Here is a 6,000-nt window from a genome sequence, read left to right on the forward strand (position 1 = left end):
TATGTTGTGGATAGTTGGGAAATGGGAAAATAACTCACGCTAAATTTACTACCACCGGTAGACCAAACGGTCATGTAGGGCCGATGGCCAGAACGCCTATCTAGTCGGCTCATCTTTTCATGCGATGGAGGAAATACCACTGCCACATCTACTGTTAAATTGTCGGTGGTAGAAGTCTCAACTCTAGTTTCCTTCATTAGGAGGCCTCACTATCGGTCTAACCAGTGGTGGAAGTAAAACACAGTCGCTTCTATTGCTACGGCAGTAAAAGTGGTGATAGTGATAAGTCAATCTGTAGTAGTGAACTCACTCATACTTGGTAGTGTTCATCCGATCAAGTGGGTGAGCTATTATAGTGCGATTGCATCATGAGGTTGCATCGAGTGGCACTAGGTGATCGAGTTGCAAGCCGATGGTGCTTGTTACTCTTGGAGGTTGCCACCTCCTAGATGGCTTGGTGGCTTGTGACTCTATTGAAGCACGTGAGAAGATTGTGCGGTGCTTCGGAGGAGGATTTGTGAGGGAGATTGTGCTCACCCCATGGGGATTGCAAAGAGCAACACTAGTAGAGCGTGTCATTGAGCTACCCTCACTTTTAGGCTAGGTTCTTGTGATGCTCGACGTGTGGGCTCGGCGGGTGATGCTAATTAGCCGTCAAACCACCAAGTGAGCAGTCGACACAATAGGGACTAGCATGCTGGCAAGCATGTGAACCTCAGGAGAAAAATTATCGTGTCATCCTTGTCTTCCTGTTAGTTTGCATCCCCATTACACAAGCTTGTATTTACTCTCATATTCATTGTGCTTGTGTAGTTTCTCTTACCTTCTTGCTTGTGTAGTGTCGGGGACCAATACTAGGATACCTGAAGAGGAGGAGTTAATAACCATCAATGTTGATTCATCCGAATGGTCAAGAGTGCGACTACACCTCCTATTGGGCTCTGCCTCATCCGACCACCGAGGCCATGGGCTCCGCCTCATCTGACCCCAAGGCCATTGGCTCCACCTCAGTGGATACTAAGGTCATGGGCTCTGCCTCGCCCGACCCCCGAGGGATGGCTCCACCTCACCCGATGTCTGAGGGCTAGCTCCGCCTCGCTCGATGTCTGAGGGCTGGCTCTGCCTCGCCAGATGTCTGAGGGATGGCTCCACCTCGCCCGACGTCTGAGGGCCGGCTCCGCCTTGCCTAATGTTAGAGGGCTAGCTTCGCTTTGCTCGATGTCTAAGGGATGGCTCCACCTTGCTTGATGTTTAAGGGCTAGCTCCGCCTCACCTGATCCCTCGGACATGATTCCTAATGGAAGGTCACACCACCACCAACCACTATGGGCCAGAAAGTATGACCTAAGGTCAAACTTCTAGCATCATGCAGGGAGCGGTCACATCTCAACACAACCCATCCCCACGATATTTCATTCCAGGGAACTCACATCGCCCACAGTGATGGGCACGTGTCAGCCGCGCTGCTCATCGGGGTGGGGTGGGACGTTACCACTCACTAACAACACCAGGGCATGGCATTGTCAGAGGATAGGTGACCGGTGTGGAGCTGTCCCTGTCACCGCCTATTGTGTCAGGGGGGCCCACATGGAGGAAAAGGAAGGCCCGTCGACCCTGAAGACTTCCTTGGCCTCTCATTCTCCTCTTTTCTCCCATTGTAACCCATGCTTTCCCTTGGCCTATAAAAGGGAAAGCAGGGCATCCCATTAAGGGGCATCGGTTCACCACACCGCATAAGACCAAGAGCACTAGCATTGAACCTCGGACACATAGCTAAGCAACGAGCGAGCTCTCAGCACCCATTCGTTCTTTTCACTAGAGACTTGGGACTTGTCCCTCTCGCCCGTTTGTAACCCCTACTACAAACTTTTTAGTGCTGTAACACGAGCAACAGCAACGAACTGGACATAGGGACATTCAGCCCGAACTAATATAAACCTCGTGTCCTCTTAGCACACTATCTGAACCAGACACACAATAATACAAATTTACTCGTTGGTGTTTACTCAAAACACCGATAGTTGGTGCGCCAAGTAGGGGCCTTTTGTGTATTTCAACATCACCACCAGCCACACCTTGGGTGAAGAAGCAGTTAGAGTGATCTTCGACCGCCTCAAGGGCAAGATGAGGTGGGATGAGGACACCGACGATGGCGCCTCCAATCTTCCCGTCAAGAAGAAGAACAAGCAGTGGCACGAGGGCTCACTCGTGGCCGCCGCCAACCGTAGGGGTGGTTAGAAGCCCATGGAGGGCACTCTAAACCACTTTGAGAAGCTACTCGAGGGGCCATGCCCAAACCATGCCTTCCCCATCAAGCAACTATACAAAGACTGTGGCCTCATAAAGCATTTCTTCTTCGGACGCTCCAACTAAGGGGAGCATGGGAAGGACCCCGACCTAACCATGGACGACATCGAGGGGAAGGATGACAGCTTTCGAATGCTAGATGGCTGCCTCATGATCTTTAGAGGGTCAATAGCCTATGACTCCAAGTGCTGCTAGAAGGTCGTGCACCGTGAGGTCTATACGACCAAACTGGCCATGCCAACCTTCCTTCGGTGGTCGAAGTCAGCCATAACTTTTGATTGGACCGACCACTCAAAGAGCATCCTACAGCTGGGGAGATACCCGCTCGTGGTTGACCCAATCGTCGACACAAAGCGGCTCACCAAGGTACTGATTGATGGAGGCAGCGGCCTCGACATCATGTACACCGAGACATTCAACGCTATGGGTGTCGACTGAGAGTGCATCTGGCCAACTAGAGTGCCTTTCCACGGCATCATGCCTAGAAAGCAAGTTGTGCCACATGGGTAGATCGATCTGCTCATCACCTTTGGGGATCCATCCAACTTCAGGATGGAGACCCTCACCTTTGAAGTTGTTGGGTTCCATGGAACCTACCATGCCTTACTAGGACAACCATGCTACATGAAGTTCATGGCCATCCCCAACTACACCTACCTCAAGCTGAAGATGCTGGGTCCTGATAGGGTCATCACCGTCGGCACCTCCTTCTAGTGCGCCTACAAGTGTGAGGTTGAGTGCTACGATCACGCCATGGCAATCTGACCTCCGGAGAGCTCATGGCCATCAGGAAGGAGGTCACCAAAGAAGCACCCTACCCCAAGCGGTTGACTGGGTCCTTCAAGCCAATGGAGGGTTCCAAGGAGGTCTGCATAGACCCTGGTAGCACCAAGGCAAAGTGGTGCGCATTGGCACCACACTTTCTTCTAAATAGGAAAGCGTGCTCATCGGCTTCCTCCATGCCAAGAGAGACATCTTTGTGTGGAAACCCTCGAACATGCCAGGCATTTTGAGGGAAGTCACTGAGCATGCCTTGAAGATCCTCCCAGGCTCTAAGCCAGTGAAGCAACGCCTACGTCGCTTCGACGAGGGGAAACATAGGACCATCAACGAGGAGATCGCAAAGCTTTTGGTGGCCAGATTCATCAAGGAAGTATACCACCCTAAGTGGTTAGCCAATCCTGTTCTTGTACAAAAAAGAGTGGGAAATGGAGGTGTGTGTTGACTACACGGGTCTCAACAAAGCATGCCCAAAGGATCCATTTCCTTTGCCGTGCATAGACCAAATAGTTGACTCTACCTCGGGGTGTGAAACCCTCTGCTTCATTGATGCATACTCTGGGTACCATCAAATCACGATGAAAGAGTCCAACCAGCTCGCGACATCTTTCATCACCCCCTTTGGATTGTTCTGCTACGTCACAATATCGTTCGGCCCAAAGAACGTTGGGGCTACGTACTAGCATTGTATGCTCAAGTGTTTCGGAGACCTCATCGGGTGAACCGTTGAGGCCTACATAGACGACATCGTGGTCAAGTCCAAATGGGCTAACCGGCTCATAGCTGACCTTGAGCAGACCTTCACAAAACTCCAAGCAAATGGCATCAAGCTAAATCCTGAGAAGTGCATTTTTGGGGTCCCGAGGGGTATGCTGCTCAGTTTCATTGTCCCTGAGCATGGCATCAAAGCCAACCCAGAGAAAATCTCAGTCATCATAAGGATGGGCCCAATTCAGAACATGAAGGGGGTACAACGAGTTACAGGGTGCCTCGCCGCGCTTAGCCACTTCATCTTGCGCCTTGGCAAATGCGGTCTCCCCCTTTATTGGCTTCTGAAGAAGGCCAGCCAATTCAATTGGATGTCTGAGGATCAGGAGGCACTCGACAAGGTCAAGTAGTTTCTGACAAAGACCCCGATCCTAGTTCCTCCTACTGATGGAGTACCCCTTCTACTCTACATTGTGGCCACCACGCAAGTGGTTAGCGCCGCCCTAGTAGTGGAGCGAGAAGAAGAGGGGCATGCCCTAAAAGTACGGCACCCCTTGTACTTCATTAGCGAGGTCCTATCCGATTCTAAGACCCACTACCCCCAAATCCAGAAGCTCCTGTATGCCATCCTCATTCTCAAGTGGAAGCTACACCACTACTTTGAGTCACACCCTGTGATAGTCGTGACGTCCTTCCCCCTCAGTGAGGTCGTCCAAAACTAGGATGCCATAGGAAGAATCACGAAGTGGGCACTCAAGCTAATGGGTCAAGGCATTGCGTATGCCTCCTGGATGACCACCAAGTCCTAGGTGTTGGCTGATTTCATTGTAGAATGGACCAAGGTCCTAATTCCACCTACGGTTGTCAACCAAGAGTACTGGACGATGTACTTCGATGGATCACTGATGAAGAAAGGCGCCGACGTGTGGCTAGTCTTCATGTCACCCCTCGGGGTACGCATGAGGTACATGGTTCACCTCCATTTCCCCTCCTCCAACAATGTGGCCAAATATGAGGCGCTCATCAATGGCATGTGCATCACCATCAAGTTGGGCATCCGATGCCTCGATGTTTAGGGCAACTCCCAGCTAGTCATCGACCATGTAATGAAGGAGTTAAGCTGCCACGACGCCAAGATGGATGCATACTGCTGAGAAGTCCACTAGCTGGAGGACAAGTTTGATGGCCTCAAGCTCAATCACATCTCAAGGTGTCTCAATGAGGCGGCCGACACGCTGGCAAAAGCGGTGTTTGGCCAAGAGGCGGTGTCGATAGGTGTCTTTGCCAGCAATCAGCACAAGCCCTCAGTTTGCTATGAGGGGCCGAAACAAGCCATTGATGGGCCACACACCCTAGGCTCAGGGGCTGACCAACCTTCAGCTTCACCTGACCCTAAAGTCATGGAGCTTGAAGAGGACCCAGCGACAGAGCCTGACCCTCTGGTCGATAGGAGGATGCTCTACCTTGACTACCTCCTCCATGAGACTCTATCGATAGACAAGATGGAGGCTCAACGGCTTGCACGTTGCGCCAAGTCCTTTGTTCTTGTGGAGGACGAACTTTACAAGTGAAGCCACACTGGGATCCTATAGTGCTGCATTCCCATCAAATAAGGGAAGCGTTTGCTGAGCGATATCCATGGTGGGGTCTGTGGTCACCATGTTGCACCTAGAACCTTGGTCAGAAACCCATTCCAATAGGGCTTCTACTAGCCAACCACAGTAGCTAGTGCTGAGCAGATCACACGCACCTACAAAGGGTGCCAGTACTATGCTCGGCAGACTCACCTACTGGCCCAAGCGCTCCAGACGATCCCCATCACCTGGCCATTCGTGGTTTGGGGGTTCCATCTAGTTGGACCTCTCAAAAAAGTGTCCAGGGGCTACACCCACTTGCTTGTCACCATAGACAAGTTTACAAAGTGTATAGAAGCTCAGGCGATCTCTGTGATCAAGTCCCCGCAGGCCATGTTGTTCTTCCTCAACATCGTCCATTGCTTTGGAGTCCCGAACTCCATCATCACGGACAACGGCATGCAGTTCATCAAAAAAAAAGTTCCTCCAATTCTACGATGAATATCACATGCACATTGATTGGGCCTCCATAGCGCACCCCCGAATGAACAGGTAGGTCAAATGTGCAAATGGCATGGTCCTACAGGGCCTCAAGCCTAGGATCTTCAACCGGTTGAACAAGTTTGGCGCA

This window comes from Miscanthus floridulus, chromosome 9, assembly GCF_019320115.1.
Source record: "Miscanthus floridulus cultivar M001 chromosome 9, ASM1932011v1, whole genome shotgun sequence".
NCBI lineage: Eukaryota > Viridiplantae > Streptophyta > Magnoliopsida > Poales > Poaceae > Miscanthus > Miscanthus floridulus.